The sequence below is a fragment of the Heptranchias perlo genome, unplaced genomic scaffold (genome assembly GCF_035084215.1).
Source record: "Heptranchias perlo isolate sHepPer1 unplaced genomic scaffold, sHepPer1.hap1 HAP1_SCAFFOLD_263, whole genome shotgun sequence".
Lineage (NCBI taxonomy): Eukaryota > Metazoa > Chordata > Chondrichthyes > Hexanchiformes > Hexanchidae > Heptranchias > Heptranchias perlo.
In genome coordinates this window covers 193,445-219,289 of record NW_027139275.1, presented here as the reverse complement: position 1 = coordinate 219,289, position 25,845 = coordinate 193,445, and the positions used below count along the sequence as shown (strand labels likewise).

The following is a 25,845-nucleotide window of genomic DNA, read 5'->3' as shown; positions in this document are numbered from 1 at the left end:
TTTTCTCTTGGTTTTGTCTCTCTCGGTGCCGGGTGACTATTTGATTTGATGCATTTGTCCGAAATTGATGCTTTTTCCACATCTCGGGGCGGTCAGACCCGCTCTGTCTGTCTGTTGCTGCTGATGATCATTAATGGGAACAGGCCGCGAGTTAAACGTTTATCTGCAAACCGGAGAAAGACAAATAAAAAGAAAGACGTGTTTCTCCGGCCCAGGGGTAAAGTTACAATGGATGTTATTCAATAAACTGCCCCCGGGAATTTGTCTGGGGACCTTTTTGTAAAGCTTGGATTTTAAAAGTTAAAAAACCCGATATAAATAAAGTAAATTACAAGAATCGAATCCGTGATCATGATATTACGGTAAACTCTATGCAAATAAACTAACCGGCGGTCCGAATTATTTTTTGTACCTGTGCGCTGGTTGGGAGCGGTTTCTGTACATGGACCGCAAAATCTCTCTGCTCCTCCACAGTTCCTAGTTTATCACCATTTAGAAAATACACTGATTGATCTTAGATTTAAAGTGGATGACCTCGCTCTCCCCCACATTGAACTCTATTTGCCGCAGTTTTACCTGCTCACTTAATTTATCAATTCCCACTTTTCAACTTCCTGCTTCTATCCACATTATTTATTCCGCCACCAGAAGGCTGAGTGTTCAAATCACGGGGTAATCGTTGCTTTTCGAGCTGATCGGATTCTGGATCGTTCCGGGATGAGTGTTTTATCTGCTTTTTCTCAATAAACAGAACCTTGCACTCAAATCTGCTTCTCTGGTTCCCAATTTTCAGGAAGGCGTCTCATTCTGCCCTCGACTTTTGATCTTGAACTGTGGTTGAAGATTTTGCAAAGAGGGAAAAGAAGTCCCCAAATCGCCCCACGTGACCCTCAAACGCTTTGGGAAGAAGTTCAGTTCAAACAATCAGGACTTTAAAGGCCCCTCAATGACCTGCACTTTCATTGAATGAGTTTTGTTGGCCATTGTATTCGACCGTGAAATCGCTCTCCGCTTTCATCTCACTGGTGAAGAGTGTGACGGCCTTGTATCTGTCAGAGTGCAAGTGACGAGTTTGGGGTAAGCACGGGCCGCTTTCAATTTTGAAATCTCACCAAGCACCAGAGAAAAGAAACTTAGAATCAAACTGTCCCTGTCAGTGATGAATTGAAGTGAATATCGCTCCAAGCAGATCTGGACAATGTGCAGCGCAGCCGGTCAGGAGTTCCAAATCCACCCTCTCGCCACTCGACAATCACATTAACTGAACTTTACTCTGGCCCAGTGTCACCGCGCTGAAATCAAGTCTTTCTCGGCCACATACTTTCTTAACATCATACTTACTGGTTTAAGAGTGAAAACTGCCGTCCGCTTCACTGTAAGTGCAAGAGACAACTTTGTAGACACCGTGTAGTGTCACAGACCTGCTCGTTGGACCTGCTCATTTCATCTCATCTCATTTTCTGCAATACTGGAATAGAGAATGGTGAATCACAGCTCGAGAAATCAATCCTCTCTCCGACTGGGGGACCGAGTCTTCCAACATACAGGCATTTAGGGGCAAGGGGAGTTTGATGTTCAGAAAGAAGACGGCACCGATTTTCACTCGTGCAAACTGCACACCCTTTATTTTGGAAAAGGAAACTGATGGTCAGACAGCTGTTACATTGATCGCTGCAAGCTGAAACGGTCGCTCGGTGAATTAATGGTTCAAGACGGCTACTGTGGTGCAATTGGTTAGCGCCTTTGGTTATTAACTGTAACGGTTGGTGGTTCGAGCCCACCCGGGGACAATAGGGAGGTTTTACCTTAAAATTCGTTGTTTCGCGTTTCCAGGTTTCGAATGTGCGTTCTGTTCACAGAAAAATGTACCGTAAACATTGCCAGCTGAGCGCGGCTGATATTCCACCTGCCGCTGGATAACAGGTATCTGAACAATATCCAAAAAACCGAGAATGGCTTGAAGGTGATCGAAATACTTCTTGACAGACAAGGTTCAAAATGAGGGCTCACGATTGAAGTGAAATATTATTCACCTTCCGACAGGTTTCAGTTTATTTGTGAGAGATCGTTAAAGGATCCTGCAGCGCTTCCTCAGTTAACAAAAGCAGTTCTCAGCCGCATTTTTGACGCAGCATCAAGCCCATCAGTTTTTCGCTGCTTCCCCAGCTCCCCGAGTGAGTGAGGCCGTGACAGCAGTAACATTGTCCGGCCCCGCTTTCTCCAATCACCCGCTGCCGGCGGAAAGCAGCGAATGCAGCCTCAGACAGCGCATTGCTGTCCATCCCTGGGAAACAATTTCCAACTGAAACAGATTGGAGTTGTGCTGAGCTTTGAGTCTGTAGCGTGTCCGTGACGAGGTTCAGGTTGATATCATCCATTCATTTTTTTATATCTCAGAAGCGCACCAGGAGAAAACAGGAACTGAGAATCAAATTGTCCCTGTAGGTGATGAATTCAAGGGAATATCGCTCCAAGCAGATCTGGGAAAGTCACAGTGCAACCGCACAGAAGTTCCAAATTCTCCCTCTCGCCACTCGGCAAACATTAACTGACCTTTGCTCTGGCCTGGTGTCACCTCGATCAAACCGTCTCTTTCGCGTATGATTTTTTCACGAGTGCAAAGCGTCCCCCGCTTCAGTGAAGCTGCAATCGACATTTTCTTCTAGATGCCATGTCATGGGCCAGATAAAGGATGTGAACAGTTACTGCTGAGAACAAATTAAAAAGTAGCAGAAGTTCATCAAAGTTGCACCATTGAAAGTCCTGGGTGGAGGTTCAGAGGCTGCGATTGGAGGAAGAGTTTTGTTGCGATTCTAACAGACCTTCGAGTGAATTTCCGGGATGTCCAGAACACCGAAATAACTCAGTCAGACTGAAGATCTAAAGGGTTCAGTCCCGGGTTTCAGGAGCGTTTTCTCTCCCTCTCTGTTATCTTGATACCTCCTCCGTGCCCTTTCCATTTTCTGATACGCTCGGAGGGCCCCTTACCCACTGACACACCCTGACTCTCCCTGATAACATCTGGCAGTCCCTTGCCCTCCCTGATAACATCTGGCAGTCCCTTGCCCTCTCTGATAACATCTGGCAGTCCCTTGCCCTCCCTGATAACATCTGGAAGTCCCTTGCCCTCTCTGATAACATCTGGCAGTCCCTTGCCCTCTCTGATAACATCTGGCAGTCCCTTGCCCTCTCTGATAACTTCTCAGAGTGCCGTAAACTCGTTGATACCTCATAGCCTCACACCCCTTGATAACCCCTGAGAAGCCCTTTGATTCCCTGACAGCCTCTGGGATCCCGTTGCCCCACCGGATCCACACAAATAAACCCTTAGACTCCCTGGTTCATTCTCAGGAGCCATTAACCTCTCTGCTACCCAAGTGCGATTTAATTCCACATGTGGATCTACCAGTCTGTGTTAAGGATCAGATCCACGGTTTGTTCGCTCTCATTACTCCGAAGCACTCTGTTCACCGAGAGGGAAATCGCACCTACGTTTATGTGATTTTCAAAGAAAAATAAAACATTGCATGTACAGAAAACAGAAATAGCTCAGATGGGGTAGCGTTAGAATTAAAATCCACAGATCCTTTGTTCAATCTCCGCTTAAGGCGGCCTTTTTTCCTCTCTCTCTGTTGGCGGAATGCATAATGAGGGGGCTTAATCTTGAAATTAGTGCTCGATTAATGAGGCGAGAAATCAGGAATCACTTTCGCAAACAAAATACGGCCGAAAGCTGGAACTCTCTCGGCCAAAAGGATGTGGATTGAGGCTCAATTCAAATTTACAAGACTGATATTGACAGATCTTTTTTCGGTTCGGGTCCCAAGGGATATGTTTCCAATGCGGGGAAATAGAGTTGAGTTACAGACCACCTCATGATCTAATTGAATGGGACAGCAGGAAGAGGGGCTGAGTGGCCCTCTCCTGTCTCGATGTTCCTCTCCTGCTCAGCGCGGTGCTGGAGGACGGGGACAAGGCATCAGACTGACTCCAGAATGAAAAGCGAGTGTGCAGAAGGAGCGACGCTGGGATTGTCAGACAAACTGAACCCCTGCAGCAAAATCAACAGCTGCCTCTCTACAATAATAGGATGGGAAAAGGTATTGAAGCCGGCGCTGGGGAGCTAAGTCGGTAAAACATGAGTCTCTTAATCTCAGGGTCGTGGGTTCGAGCCCCACGCTGGGCGTTTCGTGTTTTATTTCTCAAACTGGGTGATAAAAGGTCCAAAGTGCGACCTCTTATCTCCAGTTCATGAAATCCAGTTAGAGAAACAGACACAACACTGAGCTGTGTGAAAGGAAACCGTGAGCGTTGCCAAATATCCAGCCCCTCCCGATTCTATCTTCTCATTCCCTCCACATGGGACACGGACAGGTTATCGGATCAACCGGCTTCATTTTTTGCTGTTATTAAATGTGTTGATGCCTTCAAAATGTAAGATTCAGAAGATGACAACTCTGGATCCATTCGCCTCTCTGATACCTCCGGAGACCCCCTTACCTGATTTGATTCTCCCTGAACTCCTTATCTTCTCCGATATGGTCCGAGAGTCCATTATCCTTTTTGAACCTTGTCAGCGCCCTTTACACTCTCTGATACCCGCAAAATGCTCCTTACCCACTGTGCCGCCCTGAGTCCTCTTACGCTCTCTGATACCCTCTGACACTCCCTTCCCTTCTCTGAGATCCACTTACGCTCTCTGATACTCTCTGACACTCCCTTCCCCTCTCTGAGATCCACTTACGCTCTCTGATTCTCTCTGACACTCCCTTCCCCTCTCTGAGATCCACTTACGCTCTCTGATACCCTCTGACAGTCCTTTCCTCTCTCTGAGATCCCCTTACACTCTCTGATATCCTCTGACAATCCCTTCTCTTCTCTGAGATCCTCTTACACTCTCTGATATCCTCCGACAGTTCCATCCCCTCTCTGAGATCCACTTACACTGTCTGATACCCTCTGACAATCCCTTCCCCTCTCTGCGATCCCCTTACACTCTTTGATACCCTCTGACACTCCCTTCCCTTCTCTGAGATCCTGTTACACTGTCTGATACCTTCTGACACTCCCTTCCCCTCTCTGAGCCCTCTTACGCTCTCTGATACCCTCTGATAGTCCCTTCCCTTCTCTGAGATACCCTTACACTCTGTGATACTCTCTGACAGTTCCATCCCCTCTCTGTGATCCCGTTACACTGTCTGATACCCTCTGACACTCCCTTCCCCTCTCTGAGCCCTCTTACGCTCTCTGATACCCTCTGAAAGTCCCTTCGCCTCTCTAAGATCCCCTTACACTCTCTGATACCCTTTGACACTCCCTTCCCTTCTCTGAGATCCCCTTACACTGTCTGGTACCCTCTGACAATCCCTTCCCCTCTCTGCGATCCCCTTACACTCTTTGATACCCTCTGACACTCCCTTCCCTTCTCTGAGCCCTCTTACGCTCTCTGATACCCTCTGAAAGTCCCTTCCCCTCTCTGAGATCCCCTTACACTCTGTGATACCCTCTGACACTCCCTTCCCTTCTCTGAGATCCTGTTACACTGTCTGATACCCTCTGACAATCCCTTCCCCTCTCTGAGATCCCCTTACACTCTGTGATACTCTCTGACAGTTCCATCCCCTCTCTGTGATCCCCTTACACTCTCTGATACCCTCTGACACTCCCTTCCCCTCTCTGAGATCCCCTTACACTCTGTGATACTCTCTGACAGTTCCATCCCCTCTCTGTGATCCCCTTACACTCTCTGATACCCTCTGACACTCCCTTCCCCTCTCTGAGATCCCCTTACTCTCTCTGATACCCTGTGACACTCCCTTCCCCTCTCTAAGATCCCCTTACACTCTCTGATACGCTCTAATAGTCTCTTCCCCTCTCTGGGATCCCTTTGCCCCACCGGATCGCCACTAAGAAGCCATTAGACTCCCTGAACCCTTCTCAGAGCCCATTACCCTTCCTCATACCCAAGTACGATGTAATTTCACAGGATGATCGATCGGCTTGTGTTCAGAATGAGATCCACAGTTTGTACGGCCCATGCTGCTTCCGCCTCTCCCACTCCGAGAGCCCAAGCGGCGGTCGGAACCAATCTCCCTCCTATAAACTCGGAGTGTAAGTATGAGTGCGCTGTTGTTTCATAAACTGTGGGAGTGTATATATGAGTGCGATGTTTATATATGAACTGTGGGTGTGTATATATGAGTGCGATGTTTATATATGAACTGTGGGTGTGTATATATGAGTGCGATGTTTATATATGAACTGTGGGTGTGTATATATGAGTGTGATGTTTATATATGAACTGTGGGTGTGTATATATGAGTGCGATGTTTATATATGAACGGTGGGTGTGTATATATGAGTGCGATGTTTATCTATGAAGTACGGTAATGAACAGGAGGAGCAGGGCTTCGGAGGGGTTATATTTTCTTGGAAGACAATGGCGCAAAGTTGCATTTGCTCTGGGGTCCAAATACTCAGTTGGAATTCCATTGGACTGAAGATTTAAAGGTCTTTGGTTTAATCCCGGGTTCGGTAGTTTTTGGTTGTTCAGTTTCTTCTTCTTTGGGTCGATTCTCGCATTTATTTACAGTGAAATTTGATCCCCGCCACTGAAGGATTGGGGATGGAATAGAGAGACATCAAGGATGGGAGATATTTATATCGTCTGTATTTGGTTTTTATTTCTCTGTTACCTTCTGCCTTTTTCTCTTGGTTTTGTCTCTCTCGGTGCCGGGTGACTATTTGATTTGATGCATTTGTCCTAAACTGATGCCTTTTCCACATCTCGGGGCGGTCAGACCCGCTCTGTCTGTCTGTTGCTGCTGATGATCATTAATGGGAACAGGCCGCGAGTTAAACGTTTCTCTGCAAACCGGAGAAAGGCAAATAAAAAGAAAGACGTGTTTCTCCGGCCCAGGGGCACAGTTACAATGGATGTTATTCAATAAACTGTCCCCGTGAATTTGTCTGTGAATCTGTTTGTAAAGGTTTGATTTAAAAGTTCCGAAAATCCAAAATAAAGCCCCTTAACAGCCCATACAGGAATCAAACCCACGATTACAACATTATGGTGTGTTTTAAGCAAGTCAGCTGACCAGCCGTAACGAACATCCCAATCATCGTTTTTTTTTACCTATACTAGTTTGAAGTGATTTCTGTACACGGACCCCTAAATCTCTCTGGCCCTCCACAGTTCCTAACTTCTCACCATTTAGAAAGTACCCTGATCTATCCTTTTTTGATCCAAAGTGGATGACCTCCAGAAAAAGTGACTAAAGTAGTGGACAGGGGAATGTCAATGGATGTTATTTATATGGACTTCCAGAAGGCATTTGATAAGGTCCCACATAATAGACTGTTAGCAAAGATAGAAGCCCATGGAATCGAGGGAAAAGTACGGACTTGGTTAGGAAGTTGGCTGAGCGAAAGGCGACAGAGAGTAGGGAGAATGGGTAGGTGCTCACATTGGCAGGATGTGACTAGTGGAGTCCCGCAGGGATCTGTCTTGGGGCCTCAATTATTCACAATATTTTTTAACGACTCAGATGAAGGCATAGAAAGTCTCACATCCAAGTTTGCCAATCACACGACGATTGGTGGCATTGTAAGCAGTGTAGATGAAAACATAAAATTACAAAGTGATATTGATAGATAAGGTGAATGGGCAAAACTGTGGCAACTCATGGACCAGCATATTCCTCACTCTACCATTACCAACAAGCCAGGGGATCAACCCTGGTTCAATGAGGAGTGTAGAAGAGCATGCCAGGAGCAGCACCAGGCGTACCTAAAAATGAGGTGCCAACCTGGTGAAGCTACAACTCAGGACTACATGCGTGCTAAACAGTGGAAGCAACATGCTATAGACAGATTTAAGCGATTCCACAACCAACGGATCAGATCAAAGCTCTGCAGTCCTGCCACATCCAGTCGTGAATGGTGGTGGACAATTAAACAACTAACGGGAGGAGGAAGCTCTGCAAAAATCCCCATCCTCAATGATGGCGGAGTCCAGCACATGAGTGCAAAAGACAAGGCTGAAGCGTTTGCAACCATCTTCAGCCAGAAGTGCCGAGTGGATGATCCATCTCGGCCTCCTCCCGATATCCCCACCATCACAGAAGCCAGTCTTCGGCCAATTCGATTCACTCCACGTGATATCAAGAAACGGCTGAGTGCACTGGATACAGCAAAGGCTATGGGCCCTGACAACATCGCAGCTGTAGTGCTGAAGACTTGTGCTCCAGAACTAGCTGCGCCTCTTGACAAGCTGTTCCAGTACAGCTACAACACTGGCATCTACCCGACAATGTGGAAAATTGCCCAGGTATGTCCTGTCCACAAAAAGCAGGACAAATCCAATCCGGCCAATTACCGCCCCATCAGTCACCTCTCAATCATCAGCAAAGTGATGGAAGGTGTCGTCGACAGTGCTATCAAGCGGCACTTACTCACCAATAACCTGCTCACCGATGCTCAGTTTGGGTTCCGCCAGGACCACTCGGCTCCAGACCTCATTACAGCCTTGGTCCAAACATGGACAAAAGAGCTGAATTCCAGAGGTGAGGTGAGAGTGACTGCCCTCGACATCAAGGCAGCATTTGACCGAGTGTGGCACCAAGGAGCCCGAGTAAAATTGAAGTCAATGGGAATCAGGGGGAAAACTGTCCAGTGGCTGGAGTCATACCTAGCACAATGGAAGATGGTAGTGGTTGTTGGAAGCCAATCATCTCAGCCCCAGGACATTGCTGCAGGAGTTCCTCAGGGCAGTGTCCTAGGCCCAACCATCTTCAGCTGCTTCATCAATGACCTTCCCTCCATCATAAGGTCAGAAATGGGGATGTTTGCTGATGACTGCATAGTGTTCAGTTCCATTCGCAACCCCTCAAATAATGAAGCAGTCCGAGCCCGCATGCAGCAAGACCTGGACAACATCCAGGCTTGGGCTCATAAGTGGCAAGTAACATTCGCGCCAGATAAGTGCCAGGCATTGACCATCTCCAACAAGAGAGAGTCTAACCACCTCCCCTTGACATTCAACGGCATTACCATCGCCGAATCCCCCACCATCAACATCCTGGGGGTCACCATCGACCAGAAACTTAACTGGACCAGCCATATAAATACTGTGGCTACAAGAGCAGGTCAGAGGCTGGGTATTCTGCGGCAAGTGACTCACCTCCTGACTCCCCAAAGCCTTTCCACCATCTACAAGGCACAAGTCAGGAGTGTGTTGGAATACTCTCCACTTGCTTGGATGAGTGCAGCTCCAACAACACTCAAGAAGCTCGACACCATCCAGGACAAAGCAGCCCGCTTGATTGGCACCCCATCCACCACCCTAAACATTCACTCCCTTCACCACTGGCGCACTGTGGCTGCAGTGTGGACCATGCACAGGATGCACTGCAGCAACTCGCCAAGGCTTCTTCGACAGCACCTCCCAAACCTGCGACCCCTACCACCTAGAAGGACAAGAGCAGCAGGTACATGGGAACAACACTACCTGCACGTTCCCCTCCAAGTCACACACCATCCCAACTTGGAAATATATCGCCGTTCCTTCATCTTCGCTGGGTCAAAATCCTGGAACTCCCTTCCTAATAGCACTGTGGGAGAACCGTCACCACACGGACTGCAGCGGTTCAAGAAGGCGGCTCACCACCACCTTCTCAAGGGCAAATAGGGATGGGCAATAAATGTCGGCCTCGCCAGCGACGCCCACATCCCGTGAACGAATAAAAAAAAACTCCAGCCGGCAATACATTCCAGATGCTCAGTACTCTCCGGGAAAAGAAGAAGCTCCCAACATCCAGACTATTCTTCCCTCTTTGTGGTCGGAACGCCGGTCCGCTGCTTCCCCCCAATCTGTGAAACTGGAAATAATCGATCACTGGGCAAGCTGTTCAACCATGAGATGGGAGCCATTGAAACACCGTGGGCGCTCTCCCATTGAATTATATTCTGTGCGGAGCGTTCGGTTTTTCGCGAGGTGAAGAAACTCTTGTCTCTCCTTGTGTGTAAATGTGAGGCGAGTCTCAGATGATATTCTCACAGTTGAATCCAAAATTTAATTTGTTTGGAGATGCCGGGGATTGAACCCGGGACCTCATACATGCAAAGCATGCGCTCTTCCACTGAGCTACATCCCCACGCGTCAAAAGGTACCTGAGAAATAAACAAGCAGACACTTTCGAAGTGAAGCCGTGAGCTTTCTGCTCCGTCTCTCCACGACATCGAGATGCCCAGCGGTCCCGCGTGTTCACAATGTTCAACCTCTGCTTCAGTTCACGGCGTTTCTGCTCCTCTTTACTTTGAACTTTCCAAAAAAAAGTCTGCGGAAATAAAAAAAACCCAATCGCTAATGGTCAGTGACAAGGCTGAAATCCAACCTCTGAATCATAAAGTGAGATGGAAGAATGACAGAGCGTCAAACAGGAACAAGAGCTGGGACTGCTCGCTCGATATTGCACCGTCACACATTCCCCTCAGTCGGCGGCTGCTTTGAGTTGAGCTGTTGAGGGGACCGAGAGATGAAGTCCCGCTCCGGGACAATTTAATGCTTGTGGAGCCTCAGAAGTTGGAACTCGCTGAGCTCAAAAAGCGTCATTCAACTTTCGGTGGGTCATTCTGGTGAAAAGGTACAGAGAGTTGAACCCAGGACCTCAACACACACAAAACATGCGCTCTATCACTGAACTAAATCCCCAAATAACACAAACCGCGAACCAAGGAAAGAAGAACTGATTGTCCTCAGTTTATGAGGCCACCCGTGGTGGATGTGCACTCCGCTCACTGCATTTTACTGGAGAAATAATCAATTCATATTATGTAACTATCCTCCACTCACTGCATTTTACTGGAGAAATAATCAATTTATATTATGTAACTATCCTCCACTCACTGCATTTTACTGGAGAAATAATCAATTTATATTATGTAACTATCCCCCACTCACTGCATTTTAAAGAAGAAATAATCAATTTATATTATGTAACTATCCTCCACTCACTGCATTTTAAAGAAGAAATAATCAATTTATATTATGTAACTATCCTCCACTCACTGCATTTACAGAAGAAATAATCAATTTATATTATGTAACTATCCCCCACTCTGCATTTTAATGAAGAAATAATTAATTTGTTTTATGTAACTATCCCCCACTCTGCATTTTACTGGAGAAATAATCAATTTATATTATGTAACTATCCTCCACTCACTGCATTTTACTGGAGAAATAATCAATTTATATTGTGTAACTATCCTCCACTCACTGCATTTTAATGAAGAAATAATCAATTTATATTATGTAACTATCCCCCACTCTGCATTTTACTGGAGAAATAATCAATTTATATTATGTAACTATCCCCCACTCACTGCATTTTACTGGAAAAATATTCAATTTATATTATGTAACTATCCCCCACTCACTGCATTTTACTGGTGAAATAATCAATTTATATTATGTAACTATCCCCCACTCACTGCATTTTAATGGAGAAATAATCAATTTATATTATGTAACTATCCCCCACCAGGTTTCAGCTGTTGTCAGAAATAGTCTCTTCGTGGTCGCCAATTGTAGGATTTAAACCACTGTTTTCAGGATTATAATCTAATCCAATCTAAGGACTGGTTCCTGACAACAACAAGATCACCACTGGTACTGGTATTACGGTTAAAGGCAAAACCGATTTATTAATCACATCACAATTAGAGTAAAAAGGTGATACTTAACAAAGAGAAATAGTGAGTGTTCCTTGAAACCTCGGAAGTGTCCCTCCAAGTGACTACGGTGCGGTCTCTCTCTCTCTCTCTATCCCTCCAAGTGACTACGGTGCGGTCTCTCTCTCTCTCTCTATCCCTCCAAGTGACTACGGTGCGGTCTCTCTCTCTCTCTGTGTCCCTCCAAGTGACGACAGTGCGGTCTCTCTCTCTCTCTCTCTCTATCCCTCCAAGTGACTACGGTGCGGTCTCTCTCTCTCTCTCTCTCTATCCCTCCAAGTGACAACGGTGCGGTCTCTCTCTCTCTCTCTATCCCTCCAAGTGACTACGGTGCGGTCTCTCTCTCTCTCTCTATCCCTCCAAGTGACTACGGTGCAGTCTCTCTCTCTCTCTCTCTCTCTATCCCTCCAAGTGACAACGGTGCGGTCTCTCTCTCTCTCTCTCTCTCTATCCCTCCAAGTGACTACAGTGCGGTCTCTCTCTCTCTCTCTATCCCTCCAAGTGACTACGGTGCGGTCTCTCTCTCTCTCTCTCTCTATCCCTCCAAGTGACTACGGTGCGGTCTCTCTCTCTCTCTCTTGCTGTGTTCTGTTGACTGAAAAGTTTTCTTCTTCCTTGCCAGAATCTTGTGCGCCTTCCTCAGCTTTTGAGGTCTCTCCTTATTCCCTTTTTCAGTTTATGAGCAGTTCACTCTCACATCCACATCTCTCAGCCTGACCATTATTCATGTCTCTCAACCTTCAGAAGTTACATTCTGAGCATAACTCCTGGTCCCATCCGTGCCTTGTTGTTACAGACTTAACAGAACCTTATTTAGAGTTTACATTGCCTGCCTTCACAGAACCGTTTGTATAAACAGACTTCTACTCACTGGCTTGTGGAGGCTCGAGATAGAGAGGCCTGAGCCTGAGTGACTCCTTCATTTCATGAACCTTCAGTCCCTTTATCTGCATGTCTTTTAGACATTATGCTATTACAGCACATTCCTCCCTTAGGTCTGTTAATTCCCACTTTACTGTTGTCAGCATCCTTTTAGTTTTAACTGCAAACTTGACTATAATAACCATCATGCATCCTTCTCGGCCCACCAGCACTTTCTTATTGAATACACGTTACATGGTTCATTCTATATTAATACACAGTACAGTTTACATTTATAGATACATAGATTCACAGTACATTTTGTTCTACTTCTACTATTGATTATAATTATACTAAATTCTATCTGTTAATGGGTTAATCCTTACACGTTGTTCTTCCGAACACTAAACACCATAGTTCAGTCCTGGATGTGATTAACTGCAGAATCCAACCCCTGCAGTCACTTGTGAACTCGCTGGTGTCTCAGCACATGTGATGACTGAGTGAATCCCTTCCCACACACGGAGTAGGTGAACAGTCTCTCCACAATGGGCGCGAGTTGATGTGTCAGCAGTTCATTTCTGCTTTTAAAGCTCTTCTCAAAGTTACTGCATTAAAAGGTCACTCAATAGTGTGAACAAGTTGATATCTCAGAAGGTGGGATGAATTCGTGAATCCCTTCCCACACACGGAGCAGGTGAACAGTCTCTCCCCAGTGTCAGTGTGATGGTGTTTCAGATCATTTGTTTTAAAGCCCTTCTCACAGTCAGAACATTTCAGAGGTCTCTTATCAGAGTGAACTCGCTGGTGTCTCAGCAGGTGTGATGACCGAGTAAATCTCTTCTCACACAGGGAGCAGGTGAACGGCCTCTCCCTGGCGTGAGTGTGTCGATGTCTTCACAATTTGTATCTGTATTTAGAGCTCTTCGTGCAGTCAGAACATTAAAAAGGTCTCTCCCCAGTGTGAACAAGTTGGTGTGTCAGCAGTTTGGATGAAATAGTGAATCCCTTCCCTCACACGGAGCAGGTGAGCGGCCTCTCCCCAGTGTGAGTGCGTTGGTGTGTCAGCAGATTCCTTTTGCTTTTAAACCTCTTCTCACAGTCAGAACATTTAAAAGGTCTCTCATCGGAGTGAACTCGCTGGTGTGTCAGCAGGGTGGAAGAATGAGTGAATTTCTTCCCACACACGGAGCAGGAGAACGGCCTCTCCCCAGTGTGAACTCGCTGGTGTATCAGCAGGTGGGATGACTGAGTGAATCTCTTCTTACACACAGAGCAGGAGAATGGTCTCTCCCCAGTGTGAGTGCGTTGGTGTTGCAGCAGATTAATTTTGCTTTTAAAGCTCCTCTCAAAGTCAGAACATTTAAAAGGTCTCTCATCGGAGTAAACTCGCTGGTGTGTCAGCAGGTGTGATGACCAAGTGAATCTCTTCCCACACACGGAGCAGGTGAACGGCCTCTCCCCAGTGTGATTGTGTCGATGAATTTCCAGCTCTGAAGGGTAATTGAATCCCTTCCCACAGTCCCCACATTTCCACGGTTTCTCCATGGTCTGGGTGTCCTTGTGTCTCTCCAGGTTGGACGATCAGTTGAAGCCTCATCCACACACAGAACACGTGTACGGTTTCTCCCCGCTGTGAATGGTGTGATGTTTTTTCTGGCTGTGTAACTGGTTAAAGCTCTTTCCACAGTCAGTGCACTGGAACACTCTCACTCGGGTGTGTGTGTCTCGGTGATTTTCCACTCACACTGATGTTTGAAATCTTCTCCCACAGATAGAACAGACAAACATTTCTCCTTCCACATTCAAAGGCCGATGATATTCAGGTCCTGATGAATCGAGTGACTCTGTCAGATCTTGGCGTGCAGTTTGGTTTGAGTTTCCCTCTGCAAATCCTCCCCTTCTAATACCCTATAAAGGAGTTTATAAAAGTCATCACTGTAAGTACAGGATAGAAATTCAGAACAGACAATTCTAGTTTCTACAAAACATTCTTTCCTCTCTTGTGCCTCAAAGCTGTAAATCCCCGTCCCACACACTCTCCCTCCTCCGTGTGCTGAAATCCAAACTCATCGCATCATCTTTCAGTGGCCCGAAACCATGAGTGTGAGAGAGTGAGTGAGTGTGAGAGAGTGAATGTGAGAGAGTGAGTGTGAGAGAGTGAGAGTGAGAGAGTTAATGTGAGTGAGTGTGAGAGAGTGAGTGTGAGAGAGTGAATGTGAGAGTGAATGTGAATGAGTGTGAGAGAGTGAGTGTGAGAGAGTGAATGTGAGTGAGTGTGAGAGAGTGAGTGTGAGAGAGTGAATGTGAGTGAATGTGAGTGAGTGTGAGAGAGTGAATGTGAGAAAGTGAATGTGAGAGAGTGAATGTGAGAGAGTGAATGTGAGAGAGTGAGTGTGAGAGAGTGAGTGTGAGAGAGTGAATGTGAGTACAGCAGTGGACTCGGAGTGGAGAATGAAGTGGGGCAGGTGGAGCATGTTTCAGTGGGGCAGCAGTGATCATAATCTCATTAGGTTTAGAACAGTTATGGAAAAGGACAAGGGACAGTCAAATGTGAAAATACTTAACTGGAGGAGGGCAAATTTCAGTGAGTTTTAAAGGGATCTTGTCCAGGTGGATTGGAATCAAAAATTGGCAGGCAGAACAGTAATTGAACAGTGGGAGGCCTTCAAGGAGGAGTGGGTTTGGGTACAGAGCAGACAGATTCCCACGAGGAGGAAAGGAATGGCATCCAAAGCTCGAGCTCCCTGGATGACTGAAGATATAGAGATCACCATTTCTACTTCATTTACAGACGCTCCCTGACCGATCACCATTTCTCCTTCATTTACAGACGCTCCCTGACCGATCACCATTTCTCCTTCATTTATAGACGTTTCCTCACTGATCACCATTTCTCCTTAATTTACAGACATTCCCTGACCAATCACATATCTCCTTCATTTACAGATGCTCCCTGACCGATCACCATGTCTCCTGCATTGACAAAAGCTCCCTGACTGATCACCATTGTCCATTAATTTGCAGACGCTCCCTGACCGATCACCATTTCTCCTTCATTTACAGATGCTCCCTGACCGATCACCATTTCTCCTTCATTTACAGACGCTCCCTGACTGATCACAATTTCTCCTTCATTTACAGACGCTCCCTGACTGATCACCATTTCTCCTTCATTTACAGACGCTCCCTGACCGATCCCCATTTCCCCTTCATTTACAGACGCTCCCTGACCGATTACCATTTCTCCTTCATTTACGGATGCTCCCTGACCGATCACCATTTCTCCTTCATTTACAGATGCTCCCTGACCGATCACTAAATCTCCTTCATTTACAGACGCTCCCTGACCGATCACCATTTCCCATTCATTTACAGACGCTCCCTGACCGATCACCATTTCTCCTTCATTTACAGACGCTCCCTGACCGATCACTATTTCTCCTTCATTTACAGACGCTCCCTGACCGATCACCATTTCCCATTCATTTACAGACGCTCCCTGACCGATCACCATTTCTCCTTCATTTACAGACGCTCCCTGACCGATCCCCATTTCCCCTTCATTTCCCGGCGGGTAGTGAGGGGGGGATAATGTTCACTGTTTTATATTCGGGTCTGGGGCCGCACTCGGGGTTTGTAAAGCCTGAGCCTGGGCCTGAGCCCGGACCCGGGCCCCGGGGTTTATTGAGCCTCTTGCTCCGATCCTCTGACCTGCACCGAACGCGCTCCTCCCGCAGCCTCGACTGGCCGCGCATGCTCAGGACACACTGCCCGGTGATGAGGCACTACTGCGCCTGCGCACTGGGCTCCACTGATTCAGATAGGGCACAATCTGTACCGCGCTGCATGCTGGATGATGCAGCCGCCATTGATGGTCTTAACATCAGGCCGAAAAGCAAAGACATTGGAAGCAGGGAGAGCGCATTTGGACCAAGGATAATAAAATAAATTGAAACCCCAGCGCTTCGAGCCATTAAAACCGGCACAAATACACAGCATAGAAGCTCCCCCCCAAAAAAATTTTCAGTGACTTTTATTAATTTCGTTTTATTAACTGTTGCAACTGAAGGGTTCAATTAATGTTTATTTTCCAAATGCACCTCGGGACCGCCAGCCTCACCATTAATCCCGCCCTGGCGATTAAGGAGAGTTCCGGACCAATAGGAGGAGCGGAAATTTATAGGCATTTCACATAACTCGTGGGGTGTTTCAGGGATCAGTACTGTGGCCTCAATTATTTACAATGTATATCAATGACTTGGATGAAGGAACAGACTGTCTTGTGGCCAGATTTGCTGATGATACAAAGATAGATGGAATAGCAAGTTGCAATGAGGACACAACGTGTCTGCGAAGGGATGTTGCCTGGTTAAGGGAGTTGTGCCACTGAATGGGCGGGTCTAAGCCCAGATATCCGTCATTGTCTGAAGCATCATTTTTTAAAATTAATTTATCTTAAGCTCCAGGAGAAAACTCGACCTTTCTGTTGTGGCTTGAAACAGATGAAACCAGATGAGGTGGAGCAAACATTTCCACATTTGTTAGAAAAACACATTAATTAAGAACAGCCATTTGAGATAACTCGAGGATACTGATAAAGGGAATGTCGTGGATATTGTGTTGATGGATTGTAAAAAGGTATTTGATAAGGTGCCGGACAGGAGGCTTGTTGATAAAATTAATACCCACGGTATTAAAATGAATGAGGCAGTGTGGATAGGAAGTTGTGTAAAGGGCAGAAAACAGAGAGTCGTGGTTAATGGATGTTCTTCAGACTGGAGGGATGTAAACAGTGGTGTCCCCCAGGGTCAGTGTTGGGACCATTGCTCTTCTCAATATAGAGAATGATCTGAGCTTGGGTATGTGGGACACAAGGTGAAAATCTCTGGATGACGCCAACATTGGCAGCGTGGGGAATTGGGAAGAGTAGTGTCAGTGACTTCATTGTGACGTCCACAGGTTCGTAAACAGGCAGGTGAAATTTAATGCAGAGAAATGTGACGTGATACATTTTGAGAGGAAGAAAAATGAGATGAAATGTACACTAAATGGTCAAAGTTTAAAATTAGAGGAGCAGAGAGACTTAGGGATGGAAGGTTCTAACTAATGCATTGTCTTATTAATGAACAAGTCTGAGAGTCAGCAACTTTAATACCTCATTAAGAAATATATGAGCAAATTCTCTTTCCTGTACTGTACCAGAGTAAACATGTGGACGAGATGATCCCTCTGGATGGAACCTCAGGCACCCTGAGCTTGATCTCCGGTTTCTCCAGTCCTGACTGCCCCTTACATCAGTATCCCCTCACTTTTATACACTGTTGTGATCCATCTCTGTCACTGAAGCTGGAACTTCCCCAGTCTGTGGTTTACAAGGACACATTGCTTGGTTCCCAGCAGTTATTGAGCTTCAGTAGCGTTCTCATGATCACTGAACTACCCTGCTTACTGTTAATTAGACTCATAGAATCAAATAAATTTATGGCACAGAAAGAGGCCATTCGGCCCATCGCGTCTGTGCCGGCCGAAAAAGGGCTATCCAGCTTAATCCCACTTTCCAGCTCTTGGCCCATAGCCTTGTAGCTTCCGGCACTTCAAGTATTCTTAAAATGCGATGAGGGTGACTGCCTCAACCACCCTTTCAGGCAGTCAGTTCCAGACCCCCACAACCCTTGGGTGAAATAATTTCTCCTCAGTTCCCCATTAAACCTTCTACTAATCACTTTAAATCTATGCCCCTGGTTATTAAGCTCTCTGCTAAGAGAAGTGGGTCCTTCCAATCCACGCTATCTGGGACCCTCATAATTTTGTTCACCTCAATTAAATCTGCCTTCAGTCTCCTCTGTTCCAAAGAAAACAACCCCAGCCTATCCAATCTTTCCTCATAGCTAAAGTTCTACAGTCCAGGCAACATCCTTGTAAATCTTTCTTGCCTTGTGTATAAAATGTCTGCTATTTGAAAGTCGTGACATTGATCAAAGTCAGTGTTACATTTTCTTGCCATTTGTGTCAAGATTTGGAAAAGATCTGCTGCCTGATACTTGAAATGTTGCCGACCTTTAACTGTAGCTCACAGTGTCTGAACAGTCACTTTTATCATCAGCCTTTTATGTATTTCCTGGTGCTCCATCTCCTGAACAACACTAGCTGATCACAGCATCGTTTCAATTAAATTGAATTCCACTGTGAAAAAATGCATAATTTCAAAGCTAAGCAACGTGTGCAGGATTGGAAGGAGAATGCGAGAGGAGATAATTGGCTTGGATCAGTGATCTCTTGAGCATTAAGACATTCATTATCTGAAAGAAGCACGGAGATGAGATTTCTGTCCATGTTTATCAGTATAGAAAAGAAGCAGTGAGTTGAGATACTTTTGTCCATTCATCCTGCCATCGACAAAATCCTTCGCCTCTCAATGCCCAGCATCTTTCTTTCCAACTCCTTGCTCTGCAGGGAAGTCTTGGTTTCATTAATTCTCCATGTTCGCAGCAAACATTTAATTCACCTGGCAGATCTGGCCATGGCTTCTAGTCATAAGTCATCCCATCGTGTTGACACCATGTTTGCAACTCAAGATAAGCTGTTTTATGTTCATGGAATTCATTCGAGTCAGTTTTCTAGATCAATATGTCGAGGAATCTACAAGGGAACAGGCTATTTTAGATCTAGTATTGTGTAATGAAACAGGGTTAATTGGTAATCTTATAGTAGATGATCCTCTGGGGAAGAATGATCATAATATTGTAGAATTTGAAATTGAGTTTGAGAGTGATGTCGTTAAGTCCGAAACTAGGGTCTCAAATTTAAACAAAACCAATAACGTAGTTATGAGGGGTGAGTTCGCTCAGGTAGTTTGGGAAATGAGATTAAAAATATGATAATTGATAAGCAATGGTGAACATTTAAAGAAATAATTTAGAATTCCTCAACAAAATTACATTCTCTTGAGGATTAAAAGCTCCACCGGAAAAGTGGTCCAACCTTGGTTAACTGAAGAAATTACTGATAGTATTCGGTTAAAAGAGTCTTATAATGTTGTCAAAAAGAATAGTAAGCCTGAGGATTAGGAGAGTTTGAGAAATCAGCAAAGGATGACCAAGAAATTGCTAAAATGGGAGAAAATAGAACCAGCAAGAAATATAAAAATGGATTGTAAGAGCTTCTACAAGTGTGTATAAAGGAAGGGATTAGCGAAAGTAAACATGGGTCCATTGGAGACAGAGACAGGAGAATTTATAATGGAGAATAAGGAAATGGCAGAGACGTTTAACAAGTATTTTGTATCTGTCTTCACAGTAGAAGACACAAAAATCATACCAGAAGGATTGGGGAACCAAGGTTCTAATGAGAGTGAGGAACCGAAAGCAATTAAGATTAGTAAAGAAAAAGTACTGGAGGAATTAATGGGGCTAAAAGCTGACAAATTCTTTGGACCTGATGGCCGACATCCTAGGGTTTAAAAAGAGGTGGCTGCAGAGACAGTGGATGCATTGGTGTTATCTTCCAGAGTTCCCATGATTCTAGAAAGGTCCCCATGGATTGGAAGGTACCAAATGTAACCCTGCTATTCAAGAAAGAGGGAGAGAGAAAACAGGGAACTACAGGCCCTTTAGCCTGACAATAGTAGGAGGGAAATTGCGAGAATCTATTACTTGGGACGTGGTAACAGAGCACTTAGAAAATCATAATATGGTTAGGCACATGCAACTCGCTTTTATGAAAGGGAAATCGTGTTTGACAACTCTATTAGAGGTTCTGAGGGTGTAGATAGCAGGGTAGATAAGGGAGAACCAGTGCATGTGGTATATTTGGATTTTCAAAAGGCATTCGATAAGGTGCCACACAAAAGTTTGTTGAACAAGATTAGGGTTCATGGGATTGTGGGTAATATATTAGCATGGATTGGGGATTGGTTGACGGAGAGAAAACAGAAAGTCGGAATAAACAGGTCATTTTGGGGTTGGCAGGTTGTAACTAGTGGGGTGCCGTGAAGATCAGTGCTTGGGCCTCAGATATTTACAATCTATATTAATGACTTAGATGAGGGGACCGACTGTAACGTATCCAAGTTTGCTGATGAGACAAAATTGGTGGGAAAGTAAGCTGTGAGGAGGACGCAAAGAGGATGCAAAGTGATACAGACAGGTTAAGTGAGTGGGCGAGAAGTTGGCAAATGAAGTATAAAGTGGGGAAATGTGAGATTATTCACTTTGGTAGGAAGAATAGAAAATAGAATATCTTTTAAAAGGTGAGAGATTACGAAGCGTTGGTATTCAGAGGGATTTGTTTGTCCTTGTACATGGATCACAGAAAGTTAACATGCAGGTGCAGCAAGCAATTAGGAAAGCAAATGGTGTGTTGGCCTTTATTGCGAGGTGGTTGGAGAACAAGGATAAGGAAGTCTTGCTGTAATTATATAGGGCTTTGGTGAGACCGCATCTGGAGTACTGTGTACAGTTTTGATCTCCTTACCTGCGGAACAGTACACTTGCCTTAGAGTGGGTGCAACAAAAGTTCACTAGATTGATTCCTGGGATAAGAGGGTTGTCCTGTGAGGAGAGATTGAGTAGAATGGACCTGATATTCTCTGCAGTTTACAATAATGAGGTGGTCTCATTGAAACATGTAAAATTCTTCGAGGGCTTGACAGGGTAGATGCTGGGATGCTGTTTCCCCTAGCTGGAGAGTCCAGAATTAATGGTTATAATCCCAAGATAAGGGGCCGGCCATTTGGTACAGAGAAGAGGAATAATTTCTTCACTGGGAGGGTTGTGAACCATTGTAATTCTCCACCCCAGAGGGCTGTGGATGCTGAGCCATTGAATTGATTCAAAACTGAGAATGATAGATTTTTGGACACGAAGGAACTCAAGGGATATGGGGGTCGGTCGGGAAAGTGAATTTGAAGTCGAAGATCAGCGATGACCTTATCAAATGGCGGAGCAGGCTCGAGGGACTGAATGGCCAACTCTTGCTTCTTTCGCTGATGTTGGTCCGCTGGAAAAGCAGAACTTGCCAGCTGTTTTAAAACTTTTAGCTTGAACAGGGACTTGAACCCTGGACCCTCAGATCACTACTTGTATTTAAAAGCCTGATGGTCTACCGACTGAGCTATCCAGGCTCGTTGTTTGATTGGCTTCCATCATACAGATTCATGGTGGGACTCTGAATTATCCCTGTCGCTATCGAATTCGGGGGAGTATCTCTTTTATACAATTTTCAGCAACGTGTTGAGGAGAATCCTTGTTTCTGTTGAACATGATGTAAGAAACATGGACAGCGAACTCGTGATTTTACAATTCTTCTTGTTTGTACAAAATGTCTTGTCATTCGTTCGCAGCAATAAAAAAAAACACTTTACCCAATGGCTCAAAAGCTGAACTTGTTCCACACGGGAGCTGGGAAAGGCCTCTCGACATTTCAGCCGATCAACAATTGAAAGCTGAATAATTTCACCCGTTACACCGTGACACCAGGCAGCAGATTTGCCTCCTGAATTTTCCCTACACGACACTTCAAACCGATGAATCTCTGCTTCATAGAAAGAAGAATTGTGTGTTTGGTTCTTTAGATTTAAAGATGTCGTGCCGGCCGCTTTACCATTTCAGCTCTCGCCAATCGCCCCCTCTCCCTCCTGTAAACAAATAAACTCTCACCTGCTATTGCAAGACGGGAGGTCAGAGGAGCCTCAGTGCCCACATGGGGACATGAAGAAGTCGATGTGTTATGGAACCGGTTGTACCTTGAACTCCAGTCAAAATGTTTAGAAGGTTCAACTACTTTAGATGGCGCTGGAGCTCACAACCCCAGCATTTCTCGAGTGTATAATTATTGTAGAAATAACGCGCGCTGACCGATTGCTCCACTGGAGCCGCGCACGGTCTGTGTCCCCAGTGCTCCCATCAAACAGCTTCATCCTCGGTCTCTCAATTATCACTTCCTGATCTTTCCCACACAGAAACCTCCAACCAAGAGGCGATTCGTTAAACATCCGCAGTGACCTTTAAAAGCCGTGGAATCTGAAACAATGCCCCTGAAGATAAGAACATTTAATTATATTGCTATTAACTTAAGGACAATTATTTTCATGCTACTTTGAGGATTTGGGGAAATTGGGAGCTGAAACGAAGAAACTCTCTCTGGGCTGTCGGTGATTGGAGAGATGGGCGTTATTTCATTTGAAAACCGAGACTCGGAACTTCCTGATGGAGAAGTGTGAGAGAAGATTGTGGTTCGTGGCAGTTGCCGGGGAGATCGAGAGGAGAGGGAGAAAAGTCAAAGTCACAGCTGTGACAGCTCAAGTGCTCTGCTTATCTGTAATATTTAGAAAGTAATGTACAGTACAGGACAAACCGATTTGGTATCGATTATCAAAAATACTAAAAGTCCCGGGTTCAAAGGCGGATTTGTGAAGAGGGAACTGATTTAACCGCCAGACCGATATCATTCCACATGAATCTGAAGCGTCTTGGGGAAAACGGCAGTGCGAACTGTTCTGTTCGTGTCATGACTTGAAAGACCCTCCAATTACCGACAGTATCTTTGAACGAGTTGTGCAGTAAAACCGCGATCGAAGCCGCTTTGCATTCGTCAAACGTGCAGGTGACGATATTGGGGTTGATAAGGGTCGATTTCAATTATTTGAAATCTCTCCATGTGACCCGAAGATTTACGGCAGAATCGAGTTTTTCCTGTCAGTCCTGAATTGAAGGGAAAAGCGCAACAAGCAGGTCGGAGAAATGAAGAGCAGAAAATGTGGATGAAACTTGCACGAGTGAAAATCCCTGTATGTTGGAAGACTCAGTCCCCAGTGGTGGAGAGGATTGGGATTTCAAGCTGTCTCACAGCTCACACACACACCATTGGCTCATTTAATCACCTTCAACAACTCGAATACATCAACACTTAATCTTCTATACACAAGGAAATACAAACCTGTTCTCTGCAACTTGTCCGCATAATTTAACCATTTTAGCCCCGGTATCATTCTGGTGAATCTGCGCTGCACCCCCTCCAAGGCCAATATATCCTTCCTGAGGTGCGGTGCCCAGAACTGAATGCAGGACTCGAAATGTGGTCTCAGCAGAGTTTATATAACTGGAACAGAACTTCCACCCCTTTGAATTCCAGCTCCCTTAAGATAAAGGCTAAAGTTCCATTCGCCTTTTGAATTATTTTTTGTAACTGTCCACTGACATTTAGTGATTTTGTACTTGGACCCGTAAACATCTTTCCTCCTCCACAGTTCCCAGCTTCTCACCAGTTAGAACATATTCTGATCTATCTTGCTTAGGTCCAAAGTTCACATTTCCCCATATTGAAAGTTTGAACAGACTGGGGCTCTTTACCATAGGAAAGAGAAGACTGAGGGGTGACCTGATGTGGGACTTTAAGATTATGCAAGGGTTTGATAGGTCAGATGTAGATAAGGTGTTTGCAATTTTGGCGGTGAGGACTCCAAAACCTTTTTTTATATTCGTTCGTGGGATGTGGGCGTCGCTGGCGAGGCCGGCATTTATTGCCCATCCTTAATTGCACTTGAGAAGGTGGTGCTGAGCCGCCTTATTGAACCGCTGCAGTCCGTGTGGTGAAGGTTCTCCCACAGTGCTGTTCGGAAGGGAGTTCCAGGATTTTGACCCAGCGACGATGAAGGAACGGCCGATATATTTCCAAGTTGGGATGGTGTGTGACTTGGAGGGGAACGTGCAGGTGGTGTTGTTCCCATGTGTCTGCTGCTCTTGTCCTTCTAGGTGGTAGAAATCGCGGGTTTGGGAGGTGCTGTCGAAGAAGCCTTGGCGAGTTGCTGCAGTGCATCCTGTGGATGGTACACACTGTGCACCGGAGGTGAAGGGAGTGCATCTTTAGGGTGGTGGACGGGATGCCAATCAAGCGGGCTGCTTTTTCCCTGATGGTGTCGAGCTTCTTGAGTGTCGGTGGAACTGCACTCATCCAGGCAGGTGGAGAGTATTCCATCACACTCCTGACTTGTGCCTTGTAGACGTCGGAAAGGCTTTGGGGAGTCAGGAGGTGAGTCACTCGCCGCAGAATACCCAGCCTCTGACCTGCTCTCGTAGCCACAGTATTTATATGGCTGGTCCAGTTCAGTTTCTGGTCAATGGTGACCCCCAGTATGTTGATGGTGGGGGATTCGGCGATGGTAATGCCGTTGAATGTCAAGGGAGGTGGTTAGACTCTCTCTTGTTGGAGATGGTCATTGCCTGGCACTTATCTGGCGCGAATGTTGCTTGCCACTTATGAGCCCAAGCCTGGATGTTGTCCAGGTCTTGCTGCATGCGGGCTCGGACTGCTTCATTATCTGAGGGGTTGCGAATGGAACTGAACACTGTGCAGTCATCAGTGAACATCCCCATTTCTGACCTAATGATGGAGGGAAGGTCATTGATGAAGCAGCTGAAGATGGTTGGGCCTAGGACACTGCCCTGAGGAACTCCTGCAGCAATGCCCTGGGGCTGAGATGATTGGCCTCCAACAACCACTACCATCTTCCTTTGTGCTAGGTATGACTCCAGCCACTGGAGAGTTTTCCCCCTGATTCCCATTGACTTCAATTTTACTCGGGATCCTTGGTGCCACACTCGGTCAAATGCTGCCTTGATGTCAAGGGCAGTCACTCTCACCTCACCTGTGGAATTCAGCTCTTTTGTCCATGTTTGGACCAAGGCTGTAATGATGTCTGGAGCCGAGTGGTCCTGGCGGAACCCAAAGTGAGCATCGGTGAGCAGGTTATTGGTGAGTAAGTGCCGCTTGATAGCACTGTCGACGGCACCTTCCATCACTTTGCTGATGATTGAGAGCAGACTGATGGGGCGGTAATTGGCCGGATTGGATTTGTCCTGCTTTTTGTGGACTGGACACACCTGGGCAATTTTCCACATTGTCGGGTAGATGCCAGTGTTGTAGCTGTACTGGAACAGTTTGGCGAGAGGCGCAGTTAGTTCTGGAGCACAAGCCTTCAGCACGACAGCTGGGATAGCCTTTGCTGTATCCAGTGCACTCAGCCGTTTCTTGATGTCACGTGGACTGAATCGAATTGGCTGAAGACTGGCTTCTGTGATGGTGGGGACATCGGGAGGAGGCCGAGATGGATCATCCACTCGGCACTTCTGACTGAAGCAAACGCTTCAGCCTTGTCTTTTGCACTCGCGTGCTGGACTCCGCCATCATTGAGGATGGGGATTTTTGCAGAGCTTCCTCCTCCCGTTAGTTGTTTAATTGTCCACCACCATT

General features: G+C 45.9%; 1 protein-coding gene and 2 non-coding genes across 3 annotated transcripts in view; all 3 read right to left on the bottom strand.

Annotated features, from left to right (window-relative positions):
• LOC137310548 (zinc finger protein 271-like) overlaps positions 1–25,845 on the bottom strand; it is a 342,914-nt gene that overhangs the window by 125,725 nt on the left and 191,344 nt on the right. The gene's annotated exons all lie outside the window — the stretch shown is intronic.
• trnaa-ugc (transfer RNA alanine (anticodon UGC)) lies at positions 10,083–10,154 on the bottom strand. Its single transcript has one exon. It is a non-coding gene; the product is annotated as a tRNA-Ala (tRNA).
• trnak-uuu (transfer RNA lysine (anticodon UUU)) lies at positions 21,633–21,718 on the bottom strand. The gene is given in 2 exon segments: positions 21,633–21,668; positions 21,682–21,718. It is a non-coding gene; the product is annotated as a tRNA-Lys (tRNA).